We start from the raw sequence: 27938 nt of genomic DNA, 5'->3' as shown, positions 1-27938 counted from the left end.
TATATATAGAACTTCCAAGAATTTGAGTAGTGTGGTTGTCAATAATGGGTAGAATTGGTGAATGTTACACGTGTGTAAAGTGATCACTTAAACCAGCCTATGACGGTCGTCAGCCCCGTAAATGCCCAGACTTCCATATTCTTCTTCATCTTTGATGAGATGCTAAAAAATAATATGAAAATAACTCCTGTAATTGGAGATAATGCAGATTTTGTGAACAAGTATTTGGACACACTCAAAATGTTGTAAAAAAAATCGTTCTTACAAATAGGTCAAATTATGATCTGGAAAATTAAAACATTAAGTATATTATAAATAATTCTTCAAACAGTTTTTATTAAGTAGATAATTTTGAATACAATATTCATAGTATTTTAATTTGACTTCATTCTGTAAAAAACTTCACACTGTAAAAAAAATCGTTCTTACAAATAGGTCAAATTATGATCTGGAAAATTAAAACATTAAGTATATTATAAATAATTCTTCAAACAGTTTTTATTAAGTAGATAATTTTGAATACAATATTCATAGTATTTTAATTTGACTTCATTCAATCAGGCTTGATTTTCTTTCAATAAACACACATTTTAATAATATTCTATACCCTTTTTAAAGGTTACTAACCTGTGAACATTTGGTTAGTGTATGTATATGGATAATATAATCGTGAAATAAAGTATGTAGTTTATTTACATACATATCTGTCTTGTATAAATTAGGTCTGTACCTACTACTACAAAACTGGTTATATACGCCTTATCAACGTTCATGCAAAAGAAGAAAAAAGTCGCGACTAATTATTTCATTTGAATACGTATCTTTTTTAGATGGGTGTCGTCAGTCTAATGTGTAAGGTAACTAACCGTAACTCAAGTTGCGGCTGTTTGGCATAGTACTGCTCAAAGTATTTTTATAACTGGCCTCTATCATATACAATCACAGATTTTGCTCTATCCCTTTCCTTTACCGAGATATTCATTATCCAAGTAGCTGCAAAATTGCGTTAATTTGATACATGTACGGGCGAAAAGCATCATTTTGGGTTTAATATAAACGCGTTTATCTCAAAACTACTGTTTTTAACTTGCGGCTATTTGCCTTTGCACATTAGCAGTGGCGTAGTCACTCTATAGTTACTTAAATGTTTTTCGCAATATATACGATAACTCAGCCCCATATCAGATAAATCGCAACTCAATTTTCTTTAAACCCAGGTAACATTTGACGTCATTGATTTTTTTGCTTGAAACAGCGTTTTTGTATTCAAAAATAAGTTTAAAAAAATATATTTGGCTTTGAAAAGTGTAATTGAGAGGTAAGGAGCTCAAAAATATTTATTTTCAATATACAGTCTAAAAAAAATCCAATATTTATTCGAAAAAAAATCGGTGGTGTCTCCACGGCCATTTTCATTAGAATACATATTGGTAAAGGTTTTTTTTAGAATATACATATATTGAAAAAATATTCACATTTTTTTAAACGCCTTAAAACCTTTCCATAACTGTATTCTTTACAAAACCATATATTTATTTCGAAAAAAAACTTATTTTTTCTAATACAAAAACGATATTTTACGCCAAATGAAATTGGGTTAATGGTTTAATGAAAATATTTCATTTTTACGTTTTCATCTCGCTTTAAATCATAGATTCGCAATTCGCAATGCGATTAGATTCTCTAGCATTGTCACCCTGGTACGAAACTAGGGCGGCATGCGGATTGAGGAGGTATGCCCGAAGGCCACTAAATGCAGCATTATGGGCGGCATTATGCTATATGCCAGCCGCCCACGGACGACCTAGATAGGCACAGGTATATGGCATCTATCTCCGCATTTCCAGATACTTGCGCCTACCCTGCTCTATCTGAGCTCTGCAGAATATGCTGGAATCGCATGCCTCTAGATCAATGTCGGATTTTAATGCGACATCAATGAAATCGGTGAAAAATTACAAATTTTTATTATTGATAAATTTTAGGGCCCATATTTTTCTTGTTTAATTTAAACTGTGTAACTATTTCAATATATTGTGTACATATATATATTATATGTATGTACTACATACCTTCTTACTAACTTCCAGCTACATATCGCTCACTCCTTTCAACAACGTCGTACATCAAAAATCGTCAATTTTCCGTTGTGCATGTTTTCAGAATGCCCAGAAAATGTCCCAGCAAAAGCGGCATATTTTTAACTTAATATTTACCCGCTACAGGGTAGAAAGTGTTGTTTTTGTATTTTGAAGAAAAGGTATTGTTTTTTTAAATATGCTAAATATTTTTCAAATGGAGACAAAACCAAGATCTGTTGCACAGTAAAAAGTTCAATAAGGGGCTTGATATTTATTTTTAATACATTTCAGTATATTCTTACACTTTAAAAACGATCTCCTGAAAAATCAAGTTTTTTTTATACATGACGTTGTTGAAAGGAGTAAGCGATATATAGGTAAGGACTACTTACCTTCTAACTAACTAACTATCTAAGATACTATAACTGACCGCTTCCCCGCATGTGTAGGCAGAGAGAATAGAACGCCACACCATTCTATTACCAACCAATTTCTTCTCATAAATTTATTTTACTGTTCTTTATTTACTCATTCGATTTACATGCCCATACCATCTCAACTCACTTTCTTAATTTTATCAATAAAATTAAGAAAGGTGAGTTGTCACTATGATTGTTTTGTTTTTGAAAGAAAACAACAGAATTGAGGAAATTTATTAATTCAAAGATACAATTTTGTTTTATACGATTACATTTTTATTTTACACAATACATTTTTAAGAGGGTTTGCAATGTCGCGCAATCATCGTCATGATTTACCGAGTAGTACCACTGAAAAAAAGGACATTTGATGCAGTATTCATAAAATTATAGATTAAGCTTTAACATGCGATTTCTTCAATCAGTTTCAATAACAAAAACAAACGTAATTGAGAAAAATACAAGTATTTAGCGGGTATTTTAAAATGGTTGAAAAACATTTTCCTCTCGTGGGAATGCTGCGCAGCGTGTCGGGTACCAGGGTAGCAGGCGGCCGAGGAGGCGAGGGGCGGACGTATATCGATCCGCCCGAACCTCCGGTCGCCTTGGCTACGAGCGCGATGCGCCCCCTCCCCCCACCCCGGCCGTAGCTCTAACTGCCGCGCAGAGCTTTCCCAGACACCTCGTTCATCTTCTACGCTCCTGGTAGTCGGTGCGGCACTTTTCCGTTACTGTGCTACTTTCCTACTAAATTTAACAAATATTTTATGATTATGGATGTTTATCACCATAACCGCTGTTTATTTTCTGCTCTCCTGATATCGATATATTGTCATATTATTTTTTAGTGTCAGTAGTTGACTTTTAGTCAGATTTTTACCTATTTCATATTATTTTTTGTCTTTTCATATGTTACTTATTAATTTATATGACGATATTACTATGATGGTCGTAAGCCCTGTAAATGCCCAGACTTTCATATTCTTCCTCATCTATGTTGCGATGTCAAAAAATAATTGGAAAAATTACTCCTATAATTGGAGATAATCCAGATTTGTAAACAAGTATTTGGACACACTCAAAATGTTGTCGATATATTGTAATTATCTTATCTTGGTGCTTAGGTCACTGCATACCATATATAAACATTTTGTAGGTTATAAAATAAATACCTTTTTAAAATGCTTGACTACAAGATTTAGATATTTTTAAAATCGAAACTTTAAACTTTCACATGATTTTTTTTTTATTTCTCTCTTTACTAACATTATTTTATTTTTATGTTAAATTTATATATTTTTCTTTTCATTCTCAAACTATATGTTTAATATTATTCAATATTTAAATATGACATAACTCAAATAAATTTAAAAACATACAAAACGTAGGTTCGCGCTTGTATAAAAGTCAGACAACAGAATTCTTAAATAAAAACGATACAAATACATATTATAAATTAACAAGTAACATATGAAAATACTCAAACGAAAGGGTGAAATTCGGACTAAAAGTCAATTACCGACACAATAAAGACTTTTAATATTTAATCAATTGATTCGGCAGTCGCTTTGTGGTTATATCTATCTATTTTCAATTTCACTTTTCTTGGTAAATACCATTATTTCTTAAAATCTATTGTGACACGTGTTTCCATCATTCCGTGTTATTTTCCCTGTTTGAGAATTACGCGTAATGCATCAAAACACGTGTCGCAATAGATTTTAAGAAATATTGGTATTTATCAACTAATACTTTTACACTTATTAAATAAAAAATACAATATATCACTCACAATCACAAACAATAGACAATAAGTGTAAGTCCCTCTCCAAGCAAAGCTTAGTCTCTTTATTGGAGAGAACAGCGTAACTAATTTTAAGTCTGTCAAAAGTAGAATTGTGTGGCAAATTAATTAGAGTAATAAAAAAATATTGTAACATAACATAAATAAATAAAAAAATAATAAAAAGGTTTGAGTTTATTCTCCAACTTTTTGCTTATTTTTTAACTGATTTATTTTCTATTATTTTAAGAAATAAAAAGACTTTGTTTTTTGATCCACTCACATAAAAAAACAAAGTCTTTTTATTTCTCAAAATAATATTAGAGCTATGTTAGCACAATGTTTCGAAATGCTTACAATATTAACAAAAAAATACAATATTAAATATAAATTAAAATATAAATATGTATATATATATATATATATATATATATATATATATATATATATATATATATATATATATATATATATATATATATATATATATATATATATATATATATATATATATATATATATATATATATATATATATATATATATATATATTTATATATGTATAAGTTTCAATGTATGCATAATAAGTATTTTTATTTTAACTATAATATACTTAAACATGCCTAATATGAAAACGATTTTATTGATATATGTACTTATACTAAAATTTATCATTTCTTTTTTCCAGGTAAGTGAACGAATATCATAACAATTGGCGGAAATTTCGCAGAAAAGGTAAGTATATGAAACTAAACTAAACTATACTAAAACTAAACTAAAATACGGTATGAATAGCCATTTTCCCGTGTACTTAAGTAGGCGGGGTACCTACCGTGTATAAAATATGATCTACGCTCGTACCTACATAAATATCTTCCCCACGCGATCGCGTCCAGAAGAAAATGGCGTCGCTCTGGCGCTGGGAAATTTATTCCCACTCCGAGATACGCCAGCTCGCCTCCCGGGGGGCGAGAGAGAGAGGGATGCGGCTATCAACCATCCCCCTAGGCAGAAAGGGACGGCCGGAACGGGGGTGGGAAGATCGCGTGCTCTCTCGCGTTGGAGAGAAATAGGAGATTCCGCGCCACGAGATCCGGAAATGGAGTGCCGCCATTTTGAAAATCTGCAGGACTCGAAAATGGCGGCGAGCGCGAAAAATACTACTCAGACCTACTCATTTTGTTCATTCGACTTTAGATTCTCACGATACTAAATTATTTATACAACCTGGTTTTCATGTGTCTACTGTTCTTCCTAATAAAATGAAAATCAATTTGAATTTAAATATATTTCCTGGGCGTCCATTCCAACCTTTTATGTGTAGTGTAGGCAACTTTTACTTTATTTTTAATTAATATTTTACTTAGTAAAAACCACTATTTCTTAAAATCTACCGTGACACGTGTCTTGATGTATTCCGCATCATTTTCATGAAAATGATGCAGAATTCATCGTAACACGTGTCACGGTAGATTTTAAAAAATAGTGGTATTTACTAAGTAAAACTTAAATTAAAAATGGATAGACTTTACCACAAAGTGACTGCCGAATCAATAAATGAAATTTTTACTCTACACTAACCCTAGAATGCTAGACTATCGTAAAAATTCACTTCCCTTCAAACCCTTATCTGCACCCCAATGGTGCATAGGGCACTGAATCATATAAACGCAGTGTTTTCTTGATCGTTAACACATGAAGGAAAGGTGATCAGCCCTCCGCTTCAGGTACCAGTCCAGGGTTATATTGAATAAATATTCTGAGCTTTATACTACTAAATATATATATATATATATATATATATATATATATATATATATATATATATATATATATATATATATATATATATATATATATATATATATATACATATATATAAATTTTAAGGTTTTAAAATTAGAAAGTGTTTAGTTTTCCAAATTTTTATGTATGGCTCACATTTTCTAAGAATAGAAACTACGAGTAAGTGAAATTTTGATCTTGAACGTTTCGAGTGAAGATTTCTCCTACATTATCTACCTATTTCGTTCGGGGTGTCCTAATTAGGGGTCTCCAATAACATCATTAACTATTTGACGCTTTCTCGATGTTTATTTGATAATTGTTTTGAAGTTGCATACCCAAAATATCACTTATCGTAATGATTCAAAGCTCAGAAATCAGTGTTATATTGTTTATTCACTGATTTGGCGTTTAATTTGTAGAACTCCATTTTAATTTATGTATTAATTTTAAAAACAAACACAGATTTCTTGAGTCTAGGTACTAAGTTGTATTTTATTAACAAAAATACACAAAAAATTAATATTGTGACAATTGTTTAGCCTAGTTATGGCATTTTCAAACGAATGTGAAGAATGGTAGAATATTCGAACCGAGGAAATTTGACTAAAGAGTCCGCGACACTAACCACGTGACCACAACCCGATATCATATTTAATAATAGCAATTATTGTTAGTAGGTATATAGGATATTTTACAAATATTTAAATCAGTTTGATGTTTCGATAAGCCGAAACGCGTCACATTATATATCATTGTATATATTAAATAAAAGTGGAATTCGATCCAACAATTTTGATTTATTTTGGATACATCACCAAAAGAATTAAAAGTGGAATTCTACCAACTAACTGCATTTACAAAAAAATATGAATATATAGGAACCAACATACACCTAGCATTATGCACTAGGTACCTTGTTTAATTTCGTAAAAAATGTCATAACTTGTTTTTCCCGAGGAGTCTTCATGTTCGCGCAGGTGGTGCAACTCCACTTCATAACAACTGGTCAAGCCTGGTATATGATAACGCAATAACTCCCATAAAATTCAGTTTTACTTGAAACGCTTTAACTCCAGCAAATGCTCTTAGCCTACCATATTCAGTACGCACAATGTTGGATTTCATTAATTGATTCGACGAAGAGGTCTTTAAGGTGGTATGGACATGTGGAGCGAACGGATAACAGAAAATAACTAAGAAAATATATGTGACGAATATGAGTGGGAGAACAGAACGAGGATGACCGAAAAAGACCTGGCACGATCAGATCAATCAGAACCTAGTGTTGTCAAAAGTCTGCGTAATCGGAGGGTATGACTATATATATGGATGTGAACGAAGCGAGGAGTGTATGTCAGGACATAAGGGTATGGTGTTCCATCCCTGCATACCCCTGCGGGGAAACTACGTGATGGTAGTAATAGTAGTAGTATATTTATTTAATCATTTTTAATTAATGTTTTACTTAGTAAATACCACTATTTCTTAAAATCCACTGTGACACGTGTTTCGATGCATTCCGCATGATTTTCAAACACCGTATTGATGCGGAATGCATCGAAACACGTGTCACAGTAGATTTTAAGAAAAAGTGGTATTTACTAAGTAAAACATTAATTAAAAATGGGTAGATTTTACCACAATGTGACTGCCAAATCAATTAATGAAATTATTTATTTGACATTACCCTGGAATGCAGGATTAGTCGTCTTGCCTTGCCCAAGTAAGAAATCGCAGTCAAAACGATGCAAAAAGCACTAAAAGTGCCAAATGTACCATTTGCATGAGGTAAGGTGCCAGTATTTGTGCATTATATGTTTGAATGGCTCCAGACAAAGCAAAAAGTGCCATGATAATTGCCAACCTTGGCAACAAACGAAATGTCAGATAATTGCGAGATCACCTCTGGTCGAGTTCAAGCAACTCATTCTAGATTCATGACGGCTCTGCGCCTCTCGAATTCCTGTCCAATCAGGTATGGAGGATCCAATCAGTGGCGATCGTGTGCAAGCAGTATCCGAATCGTGCTGCTTTTTTCTCTCGTTAGCTAACGAAAGTGAGAATGGCCGACTGCCACTTCTGTGGCCGGTGATGCGTCGCGTTATTGCATCGGTGATTATGCAAGTCCAGGCCATAATATGATGGAAGCCTGCCTCTGGGTAGAACCGCAAGAAGAAACATCACATACCATCACGAGATACCCATACGAGCTCAATATAAACACAACATACTTCATAAGGAACTGTCACGAGAGGTATCTATCATACATGATAAAAATAGTGAAGGACATTGGTTCCATAAACCAAGTTAGGCCAAATCAATACCACCAAGTTGCAATACGATTTGCCCGAGCAACACTCGGACTCATCAAAAGATTACAGCTGGAAGCGCTTTGCAGGCGCCTGAGTGAGGACTTATCGACATCGGATATATGATAGTTCGTAAGGAACTGTCACAAGAAGTGTTGTCATACATGATAAAAATAGCCAATGACATTGGTACTATAAACCAAGCTAGGAAACAAATGCCGAACCCTCTTCTAGTGGAACAGAAGGTATGCTGACGGCAGTCAACAGTTCGGCTTCTCCCGAGGAGTTTTGCGTGGTTTCTTCCCAGCAATGAGCAAACGCTGACAAGTTTCTGATTGGCCCAGGATATCCCTCCTGTTTCCAACACAGATTATCATAAAACATATTTTTTTAGTTAGAATATACAAAAATCCAATTAATGCTCTATAAACCCTGTAGATAATGAGCAAAGTAAATATTAAATGCAATTTTCATCTTAAAAAATATCCATACATATATCTATGTAAACACAATAACAAATTCTCCTTCTTCTTCTTCATGCGTTATGTAAGGTCCCCACGACTGTCACTTGAGAGTAAATGTCCTTGTCTTGGGCAACTCTAAACAGCGCCTCGACTGTCCTAATCCCCGTCCAATCTCGTATATTTCGGAGCCAGGAGATCTGCCTTCTGCCCACACCTCGTCGACCCTATATTTTGCCTTTTATGATTAGGTGCAATCGTACTTCTCTCTTCTCAGCACATGCCCCAAATATGACACCTCGACTTTGATATCAGTCAGCATCTTTCTTCCTGCTCTTGTTCTTTCGAGCACATTTGCTTTGTTGATCATATTGGTCCATGGAATGCGTAGCATTCTACGATATATCCACATTTCGAGTGGAACTCATATCGTGAACAAGGATTAGGACACCCAAAATGTGTCAACTATACTTTTCCTAATACCCATTGTTAATTCCGAATAGTATCATAATTCTTCATTAGTCTATTTTATCCCATATATTTCAATTCAAACCCGCACCCTAATGGTGCATAGGGCACTGCATTATATAAACACAGTGTTATCTTGATCGTTAACACGAAGGAAAGGTGATCAGCCCTCCGCTTCAGGTAATATTGAATAAATATCAGAGTGATAAAATCACTTATGCCAAATATAAGCTCGATAATCGTATTGAACGATATTTGTCTTCAATACTGCCTCATTGAAATTAGAAATCCATATTGCATTAATATTATTTATAATGTAACAGCTTTAGCATCTGTGCAGATGAATCATACGAGTGAGATACAATATAGATCATTCGTGATTCACAAAGTTTCGTAGAAAACATTGCTCTCGTATTACATTAATACTGCAAACGCGCATGACCGATAAGGTGATCAAATTGTTCACCTTTACCCGATTGATCAGTCTGATCTATCAAGATGGGATGATGCAACGCGTGAACACAATGTAGGTACTCTTCCGATATTCTGGATCAGTCAAACATCATTCAGCCATTATCTGTTATCTGACTGAAAAAATATTAATAATACTTCAAATTTAATCTGTTGAAACACGTGTATTTGTCATAGAGATGTGCCTGATGAGTAAGTGTTACTTGATACTTTTTCTCGGTTTGTATTTTTTTTCTAGATTAAGTTTTTGATATTATTTTTGACATCTCATCAAAGATGAAGAAGAATATGGAAGTCTGGGCATTTACGGGTTGACGACCGTCATAGGCTGGTTTAAGTGATCACTTTACACACGTGTAACATTCACCAATTCTACCCATTATTGACCACCACATCACTCAAATTCTTGGAAGTTCTATATATATGAACCAATTTAGAAACCTTGTTCTTGAATCACTAGAACTTCACTAGAGACATCTATTGGTGAGATAAAAAGCTTCTTTACACACTCAAAATGTTGTAAATAAATTATCTAGTCAAATTAAGATTAATTTGACATCAAAAACTTACAACATTTTGAGTGAGTCCAAATACTTGTTCACAAAATATGGATTATCTCCAATTACAGAAAATAGCATGAAAATAACTCCTGCAATTGGAGATAATCCAGATTTCGTGAACAAGTATTTGGACACACTCGAAATATCGTAAATGTAACTGGTCAAATTATAAGTTAAAAAAATAGAAATGAAATTGATATTTTCTGCCTTTTCTCATGTAGGTACATATGTGATTATAATCCAGGATTCGGATCTCACATACTAATTAAAGGGTTTCAGCTCAATAAATTTTCGATTGCATGAACCTGTTACATACGTACCATCTCTTCTTAAACCTGTCTTATTTACATTTGTGGATGGTCGTGTTACGAACGCCCACCGAACGCTTGATTGGTTACACGTTCGGTTCGTTATGCGAACGCTCGAGCGATCTTGCACAAGCGCTCCCAAACATGAGGCGTCTGCACTGGTCAGCCTATACTCAGCTGGCCTCGCAAATGAAAGCGTTTTCGGAATAAACATGAACCAATTTAATTGATGAGTTATGAAGACTGGCTCTTAATTGCGCTCCGAGTTTCGAAAATGATATTTCTCAACGTTCCCAGCCGAAGGTATCCGAATTCGCCGTGGTATGCCCACGTAGATATAATAATTCACCGAGGTTTGTTGCGTAACGCCATTATTTCCTTTGCGTATCTTCTGACTTAATTAAACAATTCATTATTATTTATATGTGTTTTCATAACTTAACGCAGTATAATTTCGTTAATTTATTCTCGACATGCGTAAATAATCGCCGAATGACTAATTTGTACAGTCTAACTGCCTGACCATATTTTTATTTATTTATTTATTCATGTACAGAAAATAAATAAGTACATTTGCGGGCTCATTGCTAAAAAGCAATATCTTACAACCAATCAAAAACAGACTAGTGATATTGATCAAAACGTTTGATACAATATATAGCTGTTTGCAATCAAAGGGTAGATAGTACTTGAACATTAAAAAAAATACAAATTAATATTTAAAAAAATAAATTACGAAAGATAATAAGGAGGGCAAAGGAAAAAGGGAGTTTAAGGAAGGAGGTAGAGGGAAAAACTAAGGGAGGAGGTTTGATGGACAGTTAGGATTCTAATGATAAATAGTAATGTCTCAGACGTTTCTTAAAAGTTATTAGAGAAGATGCATTTTTTACAAGGAGAGGTAATTCATTCCATCATATTAATTGCATGTAATAAAATAACAGTTGTATAGTTTTTTCCACGTATATTTTATTTGACCAGTAAATAGGTTTTGTCGTTACCGACATCATCAGACTGGTGGGAGGCTAGAAAATATGATGTTATATACATAACAACACCACCTTAATACCAGGAGAGCATAACGCACATGAAGATGTCACCCCAATGACCGCCCAATATGATTTTGATTTTTTTTTTTAATCTTGCGAGTATTTTGATGCGTCTAGTATAATTTTAATTCGTAAAAATAAATGGACATTGAGCTTTGGATTTGAACTTGGACCTAAGGGTAAGAAACAGATATTTAGAAAAACACATCAGGGGCGCAGAATTCGCACGGAGATGGCGTCACAGTGGCCGTTCTGTATTGCTTTAAATTGGACCACAAACTTTCCTATTCGGATCTCATTATACTTTTGTTCTTAACACTTTCGCCGACCTTGCATTGTGTTCGCGCCTTGCTCTTGAAGAACCAAAGCACCAGGTTGCTGGTAGCGCAGTGCCCATGTGGAGATGCTGATGTCACCACAGTGGCCACTATGTTTTGCTTTAAATTAGACCACAAACTTTCCTATTCTGATCTCATAATGCTTTTGTCCTTAACACTTTCGTCGACCTTGCATTGTGTTCGTGCCTTGCTCTTGAAGAGCCAGAGCAGCAGGTTGCCAGGTTGCCAGGAGCTAAGCGCGCATGTGGAGATGCTGATGTCACCACAGTGGCCGCTCTGTTTGGCACGCTACCAGATTTCACTTTTCCTCTCACGACGATGAGCTGCGCCGCTTGGCTTCACGCATGTGTTACACGGTAATTAATGCTGAAATCGCGTATGATTATTATTTTTTTATTCATCATATTACCGCGCGGTGGTTTTTGTATATTTTTACTTTCCATGGCATAATCAGGGCTATTAGCATAAGTGAAAAACGCACACATCACCGTTATCTGAATTGATTAAGGAGATGTACGAACACTGGGTACTTGGCTGTTCTGTGTGTCTGCAGTACCGCTATCGTTTCCGTGTTCACAATATTCGCAATCTCTCTTCCACCCCACCCATTTTCCATATTTCATGCAACCGATTTCATATTTGTACTTATATCCATCCGTAAGGTACGTTGCTTATCCATTATTTGTACATTTACTGATAATCTTAATCATCGCTTGCTTTATTGCATTGCAGCCACTCTGGGTCTATTTATTAGTCACGTTTTCTCTTTACAATATTTTGAGTGTGTCCAAATCTAGGTTTGTCCACTTAGGAGTTATTTGAATTGATATCTCAACATAGATGAGGAAGAATATGGAAGTCTGAATATCACGTGTAACATTCACCATTCTACCCATGATTGACAACTACACTACTAAATTTTCGGAAGTTGTATTTATGTTTTAAGCGACACCTTCGTTCGCATGCTAGTTCTCGGCAGCATCTGTGGTTGAATTGGGTTATTTATTTTTTTTTTAATTAGAAATTTTTCCTTTGTGAAATATATCCAAAAAAAAAATTCTCCCTAGTACTTCCTATAAGTCAATATAAAGCCCATCCATTTATACAAGTTTCGCACAAAAAAAGCTTTTTATTCCTTGCGCCAAAAATATTTATCTTGCTGCATTATTGTAGACCAAATACAGATTTAATTCTCTTTTTTGTACTGGGCTCAAGTAACACATCAATGTTCAAGTAGCCTCGTTCTACGGTAAGTATTTCGGCTCAACACAGGCTTTGCCCAAAGAGCTATAATACACATCATTAATTAAATATAAAAAAATGTATCTATGTACCTAAAATAAAATTTTTAAAAATATATGGTACAAAGTGTCAGCCTCCGGTGGCCGACAAGAAGCAGCTGAAATGCCTTGTGTCAGCCGACGAAGGCAATCAGTGTGTTAAATATGTATTTCCTTTCATCTACCGTATTGCTCGAGTACAATTGTTGCGCCTGATTTAAATCTCCATTCGCCACAATCAGACATGGGCAATAAATTTCTCTATTGCAGTTTCATCACCGCAAATGGTTTTGCGCCCATCGATAGCCATGTGCGAGCGCCAGTCTAGTAATCTGGTTTGTGACGTAAAATGATGTATCGAGGCGGCACGTGATTGGTCAAGAGGCTGGCACGGACGGGCACGGGAGCCAATGGCCGCTGGGATCTCGCGAGTATTCCGCTGTACAGTTGGCACCTCGGATCTGAGGCGACGCGAATTGCACAACGGCACTTGAAGAGGCCGATGCATCTTGAGATCATTTACCTCTTTTTTTTCCCATTATTAATTTTGCTTTTCCTAGGATCACTAGTTTCCAGTTTCAGGGATTCTGAGACTTTTTTAGATGGGAGTTGAATTTATTATTTACCTTGCTTATTATGTACAAGGTTTATAGATCATTTAGTGGATTCTTCTAGCTAAGATGTGTTTTATTTTAATCTGTGTTGGGAACAGTAAAGATAAACTAGTGTGGACCAATCAGTAACTTCTTAGCAATTGCTCATTTCTGAGAGGAAACCACGTCTCCTCAGGAGAAGCCGGACTATTGACTGTCTTCAACAGACCTTCGGTTGCACCAGAAGAGAGTTCGGCATTTTGTGTCCTAGCTTGGTTCATGGTACCAATTTCCTATTTTTATCATGTATGATACCACCTCTCGTGAGAGTTCCTTATAAACTATCACGAATCCAATGTCAGATAGGTCCTCACACAGGCTCCTGCAACGCGCAGTCTTTGCGGGTTATTAAAAAAATGATATAGTGCCCTATCATGAGAAGTGTATTGCGATTAAACAAAAAAAACTATTATGCTTGATTTACATTCATCGCTATTTTTTTTTACATCTTTTCATCAGTCCAGTATTCTAAACAAGTGGTCCTTTGTCTTTTTTCAACTTTAACTTTATGGCAAGCATAAGATTTCTGTGTGCTTCGATAGCAGCTCAAGTTGTTGCATTAATTCTGGCTGTAGGTGTTAAGTGACGATGTTCTGTTCTGCAAGTGAAAGGAAACATGTCACGGAGTAGCGTTCGTCACGCCAGCGGTGATCAGTGGCTTCTGTTAGATGTTTTTCGTTTGATCAGTCGGTGTAATGGCCGATCTCGTGACTGATTGGACAATCTCTTCGGCTGTTGTTGCAGTGACCGACTGTGGATCGCATGATATTACAATAATATAATCCGACAGCGAAATATGTTCCACGAAGAAAGAACCTTTCATTGGCAATGGATGTTTATTCGTGATTTTTAATTATCATCATCTCATTCAGTATTCATACGCGCACTTTCGTTTTTGTCAGTACTGTTTTTCATCTCACTTTCTTTTTATCAAATATGTTTTTTTCTTTAAATCAATATATTTGATTTGATCAATTACCCCTTTCTCGGGAGTGTCTTACATCAAATTGCCTTTTTATCAATCGCATTACTCAAGAATTGAATTATTGCTTAGAGTGTCAGAAATGAAGACTCTAAGAAGCATATCTGACAAGAGTCTGCGAGACAGAAAAAGGAACGCCAGGATAAGGGAAATATGCGAGATCGAAGATGTCGTTAGGTGGGAAAGGCAACAAAGGAGACAATGGTATGCGTATATGAGGAGGATGGAACCATCCAGACTCCCCCATATTGCACTGTAGGACCAACCCCAAGGTAGTCGAATCCCGGGCAGACCACCAAAGAGATGGATCGACAGCTGAGAATCCCTCTTAAAAATAGGCCTCAAGGCCTACACCAAACAGAAGCAGCATAAGTATCACTCAAGACCCGGATGAAAAATGTTAATAGTTTCAAATTGTTTTATCCAATGCTAATGAGTATTCCTTGATTCTCGGCCTGAGAGCTATCGGAAAAATATTTCCCATATCCAACGAGTTCTCGATAATTATCGATTGCATAGTTTACCTTATCGTCCTGCAGACAGATCTCTCTGGCAGCGATAAGTCACAATTCCCCTTTTGGACTGGCAGGTGTCGAACCCATAATGTTTACTCGCGTTATCAGCCCGTGATGTGGCGGTTACGGCGACCAGATTATTATCAGAGCAGATAAAGAGCGCTTGTGCACTAAACGGAATTTTACCATCCGGCAATCCGTTTTTTTTTCATTCGTACTACTCTAATTCTTGGAAGTTCTTAAAAAATGTTAATAATTTTAGTATATAACCACTCACCGAGATTTCTATGTCTACCGGTTTCGAGACGTACCCGTCTCTTCGTCAGGACAATCACTACTACAGCATGCAAACAATACCACCCATCACCACCATAGCACCATTTACATATATCTATTAAAAATGTTGTGTTTTTATTTAAGATAAACAAACGCCAGGCATTAATTTAATATAAGGTGACACACCGCAAGTACTCAATGGGAATTATCTGTTGGGCGAGATAAGGCAGTGTTTACACAGAGCCTGGTCCCGATAGATACCTTCCATGCGTGTTATAGATACACATAGATACTCACTCGTATTCGGGCCTAATATTTGATACACAAAGGCTTGGCCCGACGTCGCCTCGCGCCAACTCATCGCCCGCGCGGGGTTATCAGATCTTTTTGATGACAATTCAGGAAAAATAACAATTCAACCTTTTTATTTATTAAACTAACTAACCATCATGCCGCTTCAGGCAGAGGCAACATTCTTCGCCTCTTCCACGTTCATACGTCTCCTCATACGTACCCGCCGATTATTACAACTCCTAACCTGACCACTTTCAAGTATTTGGCATACCTGATCGCACCATGTGTTTCTCGATCTTTCTCTGCTCCTTTTCCCAATTACATTCGCCTCATAAATTTGTTTTACCGTTCTTTCCTCACTCATTCGTTCTACATGTCCAAACCATCTCAACACACCTTTCTTAATTGTATCGATAGTGCTTATCTCAGCTTTGCATTCCTTCCTTATTTCACTATTCTAACATCTATCATACATCATACAATAAACAATGCTAATTTTTTGAGAATAACGTATTTTTTAAAAATTAATTGCGTGAGATGCATTGTGAACATACCCGCTACAAACGAGAATTTTAGGTACTTATAAAAAATTTTGCAATTTAGGATGTGTCAGTAGTATTGTACATATTAATTTATCTTTTTTCAATGATTTTTATCTGTTTTCAGAAAAAATCAAATGCGTAGTTGTCACATCCTTTAGATAACATCGGACGGTAAAAGCACGTTCTCTTTTCTCTTATCATTCGTCTTAATTAAGATTCGACTCAACAAGATAAAAACAAATTCACTACAACTCATTTTTAATCCCAACAACTACCTAATTTAGAAACCAAAATAATAATTAAATCCATCTAACTGGTATATATTTTTTTTCAAACGTTTTCGTTATTTTTTAAATGAAACATTCTGAAACTTATTGGCACTCTAGTATAATGATATGCAGTTAAAACTTACTAAACATCACGCCACTTTCCGCAGGGGCATGCAGAGAAAATAGAACGCCACAGCGATATGTGTTTGCAAACAATCTTCGCATCTTATACATTCTTGCATTTTTTTTTTTTTTTTTTTTTTTTATATTTTTTTACAAAAATACATTTTTGAAATACAAAATAGGTAAATATACAGAACATCTTATATATAACGTTTCTACCTCTCTAATAAAGTAGATACTTGTGTTTAGAGAGGGAGTTCGTTTCACATTTATTTTTATTTTTTTTATAAACTAAGTAAATTAAAACAAAGTAAATTAAAATTAAAAATAAAAAATTAACAAGGTAAATTAAAAATTAAAAATAAACATTCTTTGGTATGGAGTCTAGGAAGGGGTGAGTCTTAAATATTTTTTAATTTTAGTTTTAAAAGTTTGATAATTTTTTATAGATTTTAAGTTTTCCGGAAGTTTATTAAAGTTTTTTTTACCTATGTACGTATAATGGTTTAACGCTGGTGTTGTTTTACATCTGTGCAAAATTAAATTATTAGAATATCTAGAGTTACTTGAATTTTGCACTTCAATTGTTTTTTCTTTAAAAGTTTGTAAGATAGCGGCTTTATTAAAAATTTCTTCAATAGTTGGTATATTAAGTTCTTCGAATACTAGTTTTGATGGGTAAGTTCTGGGCTTTTTAAGAATTATTTTTGCAACCTTTTTTTGAATAATAGAGAGTGATTTTAAGTTTGTCTTATAAGCTCCTCCCCAGCCTATAATTCCATACTGCAGAATTGATTGTATTAAAGCATAATAGACTGTTTTTATAAGTTTTAGAGATAAAATATTTCTTAGTCTAATGAATACATAAATAATTTTCCTAATTCTTTTGACCATAGTGGCTATTTGTACTTTCCACTTCAAATTACTATCAATTATAATGCCTAGGTACTTAATATTATTCGCTTTTTTAATTGTCGAGCGTAATTGGGGGCAAGAATGATTAATATTGTCATTCTGATTATGGATTGTGATATTGAAATTTACTGGGAGGTCAAATTGGTTAATGGAAAAGGGTAGAAAAAAAGTTTTTTCACTGTTTAGTGTTAATAAATTACTATGGAACCATTTTTTTAATAAATTGATGTCCTCGTTGGCATTGTTCTTTACATCTTCCCAAGTAAGTTCATTTATAATTAGGACAGTGTCGTCAGCATAAGATATATTCATTTTTTAACCCGTATCTGCACCTAACGGTGCATAGGGCACTGCGTCGTATTGACGCAGTGTTATCTTGATCGTTAACAGGTGAAGGCGAGGTGATCACTCCTGCGCTTCAGAGACCATACATACATACCCGCCGATTCACCTGACTTTCAAGTATTACTTGATCATACCAAATTTTCCTCTTTCTTCTTATGCTTCTATTACCAAACAAATTAATGTCATAAACAAAAAGAAATTTACGAGGCGAATGTAGATGGAAAAGGAGCTGAGGAAGACCGACAAAAACTTAAAAAATGTCAAAAATGACAAATTTACTTGAAAGCGGTCATGTCATGTCAGGAGTCGGAATAATCGGCTGGTATGTATGAGGAGATGCATTAATGTGAAAGAGGCGAAGAATACTTGTAAAGACAGAGTGGTGTTGCGTTCTATCTCTGCCTACCCCTGCGGGTAAGCGGCGTGTTGCTTAGTTAGTTAGTTGCTCTAATATAGCACTTATAATCATACAACATATTTACAACATTTTGAGTATGTCCGAATACTTGTTAACAAAATCTGGATTATCTCCAATTATAGGAGTTGTTTTCATATTATTTTTTCACAAAATAACTCCTATAATTTGAGATAATCAAGATTTTGTGAACAAGTATTTGGACACACTCAAAATATCGTAAATAAATTAACTGGTAAAATTATAAGCTAAAATAATAAAAATGAAAATGATATTTTCTGGCACTTCTCATGTATGTGATTATAATCCAGGATTCGGATCTCACATACTAATAAAAGGGTTTCTGCTCAATAAAAAAGCTTCTTTTAATCTCACCAATAGATGTCTCTACTGAAGTTCTAATGATTCAAGAACAACGTTTCGAAATTGGTTCATATATAATATATAGAACTTTATCTCCAATTACAGGAGTTAATGTTTCTAAATTGGTTTAAAAATGTTTCCGAATTAGTTCATACATATAGAACTTCCAAGAATTTGAGTAGTGTGGTTGTCAATAATGGGTAGAATTGGTGAACGTTACACGTGTGTAAAGCGATCCCTTAAAACAGCCTATGACGGCCGTCAGCCCCGTTAATGCCCAGACTTCTATATTCTTCATCATCTTTGATGAGATGTCAATAAATAATATACAATATATGTATGAATCTTTATTTTCTTTCTTTATCAATGGGCCTATCGTGTACCTACAGTTGTGAATTGTGGTTTCCGCAGTTATATCCTGTTACAAATCCCTACTTCGTATTAATCCTTTAAGAATACACATAAAGACCTATTCCTGAGAAATACTTCAATCCAGTCGTAATAGAGTATGAATCATGGTGGGAAAACATTGTTTTAAAATAAACAAACTATCGGATGTTTAAAAATATTTATTTTTAAATAAATATAGGAAATGATTTTAGTTTCCTTTTTGATTGCAATCAAATTGATTAAGTCCTTATATTTAAAAGCAGCTACAGCCACAATTCACATATTTTAGTCAATGTCTCATTTAAGGGGATATTCGCAATCACAGAATTTATTTCATCAGAGTGGTCACATGTCTGTTCACGTTTGATTTTTAAATGTTTTTTTAGAAACTTATATATAAAAAAATATGTATTTTTTTACTTCTTACTTTTTATTTACTTCTTTTCAGTTTTCGTCCGCCTCCGTAGTATAATGGTCAGCACGCTCGGCTACCGTTCTGGAGGTCCCGGGTTCGATTCCCAGGGGGGGGGTCAAATAAATATAAGTGATTTTTTCACTGTAATATTTATTCAATATTACCCTGAACTGGTACCTGAAGCGGAGGGCTGATCACCTTTCCTTCATGTGTAAACGATCGAGATAACACTGCGTTTATATGAAGCAGTGCCCTATGCACCATTGGGGTGCGGATAAGGGTTTTATTATTATTATTACTAGTATTGAAAACAATAACCCTTTTCTTTTAAAAACCATAAAATTAATACGTAAAAAAAACATATTTTTTCGATGCAAAAACGGTTTTTCAAGAATAATATCAATTACGTAAAATGTTTAGAGAAAATTAAGTTGCGTCTTAAGTGTTTTGAGATGTTTTGTTTAATGTCCCAAAAGAAACAGGAAGCCCACAGAAAGATTCCCAAAATCTATCAAAATATGAAGAAGTGGCACCTAGAGGCATGCTGTTGTTTAAATTTCCTGTTATGTGATAATAAAATATGAAATGGAAGATTTACCTAGGATAAATTGCCGGCAAATCGATTCTAGAATTCTCCACAGGTTATAATTAAGGTTAAAAGGACCATTGCCTGCCAAAATTTTCCATTGAAACGATGCTAATATATATTCGTTCTCCCTCAAATGACCCGTCTTGTTATTTCAATAACAATATTATTATAGGCCAGTGGTTCTTAATCGGTGCTCCGCGAGCTTGCTGCAAGTGCTCCGCGAAATTATGGAAACCAATGTTAAAAAATTTTCTCATTTACTGTACGATTTGAGTTGCAAATACAATGGCTAGATGGCAGCACCCTTGCAAAGTCAAGTTGTGTGCGATCACCTCACAACAGCGGTCAAGATATATTTGATTCTATATCATCATACTTGGAATAATTGAAAATATCACGGGAGTTATGTGAAAGAATTTGTACAGACCTTGCTCCATCAACGGTAGGTTTATCGAAAGGATTTGTGACCCTTGATTAGTGAACTTTGGCTTAGAAATTTGGATGACGAAATAAGAGTAGCTAGATCAAATATTATACCTAATATCGAAGAAATTTGTAAAAGCCGACAAGCTCAAGTGTCACATTACATAATTTTCGCCGTAAAGAGTTTCATTGGAGTATTTGTGTATTTTTTTTAATTATTAAAGAAAACACTTGTATTTTTACCACTTGAGTTTATTTATGAGAACTAGTTTCAGAAACTTAACTTCCATCCTCAGGTCTAAATGTAAACTAACCTAACCTAACCCTTATCCGCACCCCAATGGTGCATAGGGCACTGCATCATATAAACGCAGTGTTATCTTGATCGTAAACACTTGAAGGAAAGGTTACCAAGGTCCAGGGTAATATTGAATAAATATAGGAGTGAGAAAATCACTTATATTGATTTGACCCCCTCTGGGAATCGAACCCGGGACCTCCAGAACGGTAGCCAAGCGTGCTGACCATTACGCTACGGAGGCGGACGAAAATGTAAACTAAAACATAATAAATAATTAACTGAGGAGAGGGGTAAGTTAGGAGGAGGGGGGATTAGTAAGGAGTTTTTTTAATGTAATTTTTTACTTGTCTGTAATACAATTGTCAATTTTATTTTTAATAAAAGTTATCTTTGTATGTTTTTTTGATCTTTAGTTTTGATGTACCGCGAATTTTTCCTGACAAGGTTCAGAACCACTGCTGAAGGCAGTCCATGTATCTCGTCTTTTGTTCAAATGCAATGTAAGAAACCAAACTATTACCTGTTCGGGCAAGTTTCTTGAGAAAAACGATTAAAAAGTAATTATGATAATGGCGGTCGGATATGCACACAATTAAGGGTTAGTTGGGGTGAATTAGTCATGGTATTACTAAAGCCCGCATCCCTTAGGCTTCTTGAAAGTGCCAAACAAAAGATAAGGTACTTTAATTGTATTATTACAAATAATTCTTCAAATGTATGTAGCCATCGCCGCTGAAATAATAATTCACATATGATTCATACTATGAGGAGATCGAATATCTAAATATGTAAGTTTCACGGCATATCTTATGAAATATTCACAAGAAATTTGTGAGAAATTACTTTTACTTCAGTGTATCCTATTATTACACTGGTCCAATGATTTTGTAACTGAATTTTGTATGACTTATTTGGACTAAGTTAATCGTTAACAACATGTTGAGTGTGTCCAAATACTTGTTCAAAATTTTGAGTGTTTGACACACTCAAAATGTTGTAAATAAATTATCTGGTCAAATTATAAGCTTAAATAATAAAAATGGAAATGGTATTTTCAGGCGTTTCTCGTATGTATGATTGTAATCCAGGATTTGGACCTCACATACTAATTAATATAAGAGTTTCTGCTTAGTAAAAAGCTTCTTTACATCTCACCAATAGATGTCTCTAGTGAAGTTCTAGTGATTCAAGAACAATGTTTCTAAATTGGTTCATATATATAGAACTTCCAAGAATTTGAGTAGTGTGGTTGTTAATAATGGGTAGAATAAGTGAATGTTACACGTGTGTAAAGTGATCACTTAAACCAGCCTATGACAGTTGTCAGCCCCGTAAATGCCCAGACTTCTATATTCTTCTTCATCTTTGATGAGATGTCAAAAAATAAGTTAATCGTTATTATTCAAAGTCTAAAGGGGAGTTTAGGGAAGGAGGTCGAGGGAAAAACTAAATGATGAGGTTTGATGGACAGTTAGGATTCTGATGATGGATAGTAATGTCTCGGACGTTTCTTAAAAGTTGATAAAGAGGGTGTTTTTGTTTACAAGGAGAGGTAATTCATTCCATAGTCTGGCCGCTTGGACAGAGTAGGAATTGCTGAAGAATGATGAGCGGAAAGCATATGTTGATAATCAACTAAGCAGAATCATGTAATTTCATCACGGTATGACGTTGATAAATGGTTTATTCTCAATTGTATCAATCAGAAATAATATGAAAAATCATCCTGAGTATTCAAAGATATGGCTTCCACGTAAGGCAGATTAGCGTGATGAAATTATAATCGATATTATTTCGGGTTTTTCCTGAATGATTTCAAGTGTCAACACAGACGATTTATAATTGAAGATTAAAAATATTTTGACTGGAAAATTAATTCCTTTTAAAGATTAATTAACTTCTTAAAATGGTGTCACGAGATCGTTTCCCATCGATTACTGTGATTTTTTTCAAATAAGATTATCCCCATACCGACCTTAACTAACTAACCAACTACAAGATACAAATCTGTCTTTACAAACATTCTTCGCAGCTTCCATATTCATGCATCTCCTCATACATACCCGCCGATTATTCCAACTCTTGATCTGACCGCGAAGTATTAGACATCCTGAACATACCAAGTTTTCCTCGGTCTTCCTCTACTCAATTTCTCCACCATCTTGACACACCTTTCTTAATTTTATCGATAATGCTTATCTCAACCTTGCATTCTTTCATCATTCTACATCAGTCTACTTTCATTATTTTGCCAACTCCGTGCTTCACATCCATACATTAGGGTTGAAACCAGTACTCCGTTGTGTACTCCCAGTTAATATTTGCTATAATTAATTTCAGTGCACCTTACACTCTGTTCTTGATCTTGATCGTTAAACATACAAAAGAAAATTAAACAGCCTTCCGCTTCAGGTACCAATATAAAAATAGGTCATATTAAATAAATATTGGACTGAAAAATCACTAATATTTATTTTGATCTCATGGGAATTGTGCCCGGGACCTTCAGTATGGTAGATCAGTACACTATGAAGGCAGATATATTATTGTGTCGGATTGTGGTCCCGTGGTTAGTGTCGCGGACTCCTGAGTCAGAGTTTCTCGGTTCGAGCCCACTCTACCATAATTTGATACCTATTTCTAATAATGAGCCGCTTAGGCTCACAGAAATAATATGAAATTGAAGTATTTTTGTAAATAATAAAAACACAAATTTCTTTATAAAAAGTAAAAATAAAATTATTATACACTTTACAGCATTCGTTTTTTATTAGGATCAGGAGCGCATAACTTGAAGGAGGTATGTTTGATCAAGCGTGAAATTCGAATCAGGCGCATTACAAAGCCACGTGCGTGTATCGTGTATTTACAAGGCATCCACATCTCGTATGCAGATCTGATGCCCTGGTACATTGAGACGTCTATGGCGGCCACTTGTGTCAACCGCGCCTAGTCGGAGATGACGGACACCCGAGACCTCTTTATATCTCTGATTATGCGGAGATAATATTAGGCATCTTGAATCTGTTTACACAGCAGGGTGGAACGAAATACAATGTGGTCTGTTGTTTGAGTCTCAGCTTCTAAAATCCCCACTCTGCCGCCATTCCTACATTCTGTCAACCAACTTGCGTAACGCCAAATCGTCAACATATCAAAGATAATGTATGATCAATGATTATTTGCAGAGTTAAAATTTACAATATACGTACTGCATTGTTCTTTTTTAGTCGCCTTTCTGCTCTTTTTCCCTTTAAATTGTACTTTTTTTAAAAATGGAACTTCATTTATCATTCATCTGGAGTTTCTCCACGTAGGAGCTATTTTTATATTCTGAAATCTCAGCATAGATGAAGAAGAATATGAAAGTCTGGTGTGAACAAGGATTTGAACTCACCCAAAATGTGAAATTAATTGATTGATGTATTTTTCACATTTACCTTCACTATCCTTACTATCCTACCTGCAGACAAGCCTCTAAAAGCAGAGGTTTTGCGGGTTATTCATTTAACAAAAAAAACGTGTGCCTCATAAATTTGTTTTACCGATCTTTCCTCACTCATTCGTTCCACATGATCAAACTATCTCGACATAATGTTATATCTCTGCCTTGCATTTTTTCCGTATATATCACCATTCGAACATCTATCATACATCGTTTTGCCACGCATTCAGTCCACTTTCATCCTTCTTTTGACAATACTTCTATTCTATACGTTAGGGTTGGTACCAGGACTCCATTGTGCTCCATCTGCCATTTTAGCTCTTTTTCTCTCACCAGGGTCATTCTAATTGTAACGTGACACGAACAAAATTATTTGATAAATTTAGGCATCATATTTCCAGAATTACATAGGAATATATTAATATTGAATTGTTCCGTATGATAAAAAAAACTTCGGTGGACTCGAACCCAGTACCTTATGCGTGTTAGTCAAACGATCAAACCATTACGCAACAAAAGCGGCAGACTAACACATCGCTCACTCCTTTCAAGAACGTCATATATAAAAAATCAGCAATTTTCAGCTGTTCATATTTTCGGAATGCCCAGAAAATGTAGGTACTATATCCCAGCAAAAGCGGCATATTTTTAACTTCATATTTACCCACTACAGTCCAGAAAGCGTTGTTTTTGCATTTTGAAGAGAATGTATTGTTTAATGATTTTTTGAAATATACTAAATATTTTTCAAATGGAGAAAAAACCTACAGGTTTTACCTAAAAAGGTCTGTTGCACAGTAAAAAGTTCAATGAGTGGCTTGATATTTATTTTTAATACATTTCATTATATTCTTAAACTTTAAAAACGATCTCCTGACAAATCGAGTTTTTTATTTTATTTATGATGTTGTTGAAAGGAGTGAGCGACATATTAAAATGAAGAATCAAGAACCAGGGAGGTATATTTCATATTATCGGTAATTAGTTCTAAAATAAATAAATAAATAAATTTAAAGGAAATGATACAGAAATATACCAGGTATACAGGAATAGAGGTAGGTGGATTTTACTGAGAAAAATAAAATAGAAGCGGATATTTACAGAGCCTATGACATCAACGGAACCAGATTAAGAACTATAGGTATGTAGGTAGATGTTTCATCTCTTGCTATCAGTAATAATGGGTTTAACCGAAAACATAACAGTTGGGCAAGTAGGTACCTATAACGTATCTGCGATAATGATATCGTAGTCATACAGGAGGAAGTGACCAAGTGCATTTGTTTACAAAAACGTGATCATTGACTATTTGATATCTTACTAGCTTAATATTGCCCTGAAAAAATCCCAAAGGATTTTAAACTTGGAAGTATAATTTATTGACTTGTTAAAATGACTAACTGCATTGGTGTTTATTTTCTTGCCAAGTAAAAGTAACTTAAATGGCCCTCCTGAACATTTTACGTTTTGTTAGTTGGTCATTTTCTCCTGTACGACTACGATATGTCGATCTATTTTATGTATACTGTCGTACTGGCGAAATGCTACTTCACTGAAGAAAGATAAACTTTATATTGTCCGAAAAACGCACTATTTTCATTATTAACAACATTTTCAGTGTTTTCAAATACTTGTTCACAAATCTGGATTATCTCCAATTATAGGAGTTATTTTTCATATTATTTTTTTTACATCTCGTCAAAGATGAAGAAGAATATGGAAGTCTAGGCATTTACGGGGCATATACTAATATAAGAGTTTCTGCTCAATAAAAAGCTTCTTTTCATCTCACGAATAGATGTCTGTAGTGAAGTTCTAGTAATTCAAGAACAAGGTTTCTAAATTGGTTCATAAATATAGAACTTCCAAGAATTTGAGTGGAGTGGTTGTCAATAATGGGAAGAATTGGTGAATGTAACACGTGTGTAAAGTGGTCACTCAAACCAGCCTATGACGGTCGTCAGCCACGGTCGTAATGCCCAGACTTCCATATTCTTCTTCATCTTTGTCGATGTCAAAAAATAATATGAAAATGACTCCTGTAATTGGAGATAATCCAGATTTTGTGAACAAGTATTCGGACACACTCAAAATGTTGAGAAAGTTGTCATCGTCAGGGTTAAACGTACGTAAACAGGATTAGAGAAAAGTACTACATATAAAAAGTGGTTAAAAACAAAGTAGTTTAATATAGTTTAAAAAGTGTAATGTAAACCTAAGTTTTTAATATAATATCTCACACAGCTTTCTGCCTTTTGGTAAATTTCCTTTGTGGCTTTCTCCCACATTCTGTGGGCATTACCAACTTTTGAATATTTTGTCAATGCAACAGCTCAGAGTAGAAAAGTCGCGATAGTGAGAGGTCTTTTTTGGTTGACGCCTCGTCAAATTTGACCTTTTCTGCGCGGCGCTCTCGGCTTTCTCTCGGACGCACGCCCCGCCCTAAAAGCGGATAATCCACTATGATTTCATCTGGCGAGTAGAAGTGGCTTAAATGATTTTTCATTAGTCCTAAGGACACGCTCGGGGACGGACGGACGCGCACGAACGGCTCCGAACATCGGCGGAAATCTCCGAACCTGACGGGTCCAGTTTTTTGCATCCGAGTTTAAAACGAAATTTAAGTGCTTATAAAAATTGTGTCAGTGACTGGAGTTGAGTGATTATCGTATAGAAATGTGACTTAAACAACGTAATATTATTTTATTTTAAAACAAGTGTTTATAATTCGTACAAAAATCATTTATAAAACTTTTTTTAATAACTTTTATAAATATGTGTCGTGTAATATTGAAACACGTGTGCACCTAAAAAGGATCTCTTCTTTCAATTCGACATATAAGGTACGCAGTACAATTATTTTTATCCTTTTATTATTGATTTATTTTTAAAACTTTTCTTTAAACAATAATTTGTTCTGGTTTAGAAACGTTTGAATTTATTTTTATATTTTTACTATCAACTAACTAACCATCGCGCCGCGTCCTCGTGGGGGTAGTCGAAGAGAATAGAATGCCACACTTATCTGTATTTGCAAACAATCTTCACATCATCCGTATTCATGCATCTCACGTATTTGAAATACTTGATGTTTTCTTTGATCTTACCTTGCTTCTATTTCCAACTACATTTGCCTCATAAATTGATTTTAATGTTTTTTCTTCACTTTTCACATATAACACTTTACACACCTTTCTTAATTTTATCGATAATGCTTATCAGGTTTGCATTCTTTTCTTATTTCACCATTCGAACATCTATCATATGTACATGGTTGCGCCGCACCGAGAGATCGCATTTCGACTGCATTCAACCTACTTTTATCCTTTTTTGCGACTCCGTGCTTCCATTTTACTCATTGATAATAA

The 27938-nt window shown here is 34.6% G+C and overlaps 1 protein-coding gene across 2 annotated transcripts in view; it reads left to right on the top strand.

The window, feature by feature from the left end:
* Window positions 1–27938, top strand: part of peb (zinc finger protein pebbled) — a 121964-nt gene that overhangs the window by 47642 nt on the left and 46384 nt on the right. The window contains exon 1 of one of the 2 annotated variants that reach the window (XM_088269273.1): window positions 26904–27413. The exons of the other annotated variant lie outside the window; for it this stretch is intronic. The gene's annotated coding sequence lies outside the window, so the exon portion shown is untranslated. Of the gene's footprint in view, window positions 1–26903; window positions 27414–27938 lie in introns of those variants that run through there. 2 annotated transcript variants of the gene reach the window in all.

Source organism: Brachycentrus maculatus, unplaced genomic scaffold (genome assembly GCF_059751285.1).
Source record: "Brachycentrus maculatus isolate JH-2025_06_01 unplaced genomic scaffold, ASM5975128v1 h1tg000343l, whole genome shotgun sequence".
Classification (NCBI taxonomy): domain Eukaryota; kingdom Metazoa; phylum Arthropoda; class Insecta; order Trichoptera; family Brachycentridae; genus Brachycentrus; species Brachycentrus maculatus.
The sequence above is the reverse complement of the archived record's forward strand: the minus strand, read 5'-3'. Positions and strand labels throughout refer to the sequence as shown.